Raw genomic sequence first — 1,832 nt, 5'->3', positions numbered from 1 at the left:
TGGCTCAGGTCTTCCCCAAAAGAGGGAGTTATTTGATATAAAATACAAATTAGGAATTCCTACACCCAGAGAAAATGATAAATGAAATACATTCACCAGAGTGACTTTGACAAAAGTAAACTTAAAAGTAAACATAACTACTACTTCTAACTAATTGATTTTATTTGCATAATATATCTTGGGGATTCTCCGATAAATATGGAAGTAAGAATTGGAAGGGATTGTAAAGATTATAGTGACCAGCCTCAATCCTCTCTAATTGTGGGCCGTTTCTCGAGAAAGGAATAAAGCCTTCTCTTCATACCTTGAGAGATCTCTGAAATTTATTTAAGTGGCATTTGTCCCACACAGTTTGGGGGCTCATCACCAGGATAGCATGCCCATTGGGGACCTCAGCTTCTCAGAATTTGGCGAAACAGCGCTGCGGCCACAAAATTCTGGCAGTTTGTCATTTTCTGGGAAGCCTTGGTTTCCCCTCTGTGCAAATGACCCGAAGCAGAGAGACTTGGTACGAAGAGAAGAGCAAATCTGCAGCAGGAACATGATGTCAGTGAGGACAAAGAACAGTCTTTAAACTTCTATACATAGAGACCCAAAAAAATGAGCTTTTGAAATGTGAGTCCTGGATTCTCTGTATAAGAAGTCAAGAATGTGGACTTCTAGATCCTATTTGACCTACAGCGGTGGCAGGAGAAGATGGCTGCACCAGGTGCGGCCGGGATGATCCAGCAGGTATGCTGATTCTCCACTTCAGTGAGCAGACCATTTGCTAAACTCGTCAGGCCTCCAATTCAAGTGTATTGTCTAGAAGGTCGATATGCCACTGCCCTTTTTTCTGCTGCATCTAAGCAGAATAAACTGGATGTGGTAGAAAAGGAATTACTCAGAGTAACAACCCTTTTGAAGGATCCCAAAATGGTTGGCTCTATTATGAATCCTCATATAAAACATTCTGTTAAGATAAAAATCCTAAGTGAAATCATAGCAAAAGAAAAGTTTACGCCCATCACAACCAACCTCATGAAATTGCTTGCTGAAAATGGTCACTTAAACAGTACCCCAGGAGTCATTTCAGCATTTTCTACCATGATGAGTATGCTCAGTTACTACTGCATCTACTTTAGATGATGCAACTCTTTCAGAATTAAAAACAGTCCTGAACAGCTTCCTGAGTAAAGGTCAGGCTCTGAAAATGGAAGTTAAGACTGACCCTTCAATCATGGGAGGAATGATTGTTCGTATAAGGAGAGAAATATGTTGATATGTCTGCAAGAACCAAGATCTAGAAGCTAAGCAGGATTATGATGGAAGCTATTTAAAAGTAACATTTTTCCACAGTTCATCAATGAAACTTCCAAAAATTGTGGAAACAATAAAGTACTTGGAAATTTTCTTTGTGTTAATATAGTTGAAATTTGAAATGCCAATAGCCTTGAATCTCTGTTATGTAAAGCCAATGTGATTTTGGTTTAGCAAACAAAGCAAAAAAAACCCCTCTGATTTATGAATGAAATTTTACTAGATTTTTGTCACAAATCTGTCTTATATACTTATAATATAAAATTGTCTCAATTACTCTAAAAAAAGAATGTGGACTTCTCTCTTACTACAGACAGCTGATGGGGGCTCTGAACAAATTGCAATGGTGGGCCTTATTGTAAGATGACTTATTGATGAATAAGATGTTTTTATCAGTTATGCGATTCGTTTGTAACTGCAAAGAGATTATGTTTGCAATATTTAGCTATCTATTGTGAATATGTTATTTAAATACTGTGTTGTTAAAGCCTTAGATTAATGTGATTGCTTTGAAGGGCAATAAGGAAAATATG

General features: G+C 37.4%; 1 pseudogene; it reads left to right on the top strand.

Annotated features, from left to right (window-relative positions):
* The first annotated feature begins 675 nt into the window (after window positions 1-675).
* Window positions 676-1,589, top strand: LOC141501711 (ATP synthase peripheral stalk subunit OSCP, mitochondrial-like; annotated as a pseudogene).
* Window positions 1,590-1,832: the final 243 nt, after the last annotated feature.

This window comes from Macrotis lagotis, chromosome X (genome assembly GCF_037893015.1).
Source record: "Macrotis lagotis isolate mMagLag1 chromosome X, bilby.v1.9.chrom.fasta, whole genome shotgun sequence".
NCBI lineage: Eukaryota > Metazoa > Chordata > Mammalia > Peramelemorphia > Peramelidae > Macrotis > Macrotis lagotis.
The sequence above is the reverse complement of the archived record's forward strand: the minus strand, read 5'-3'. Positions and strand labels throughout refer to the sequence as shown.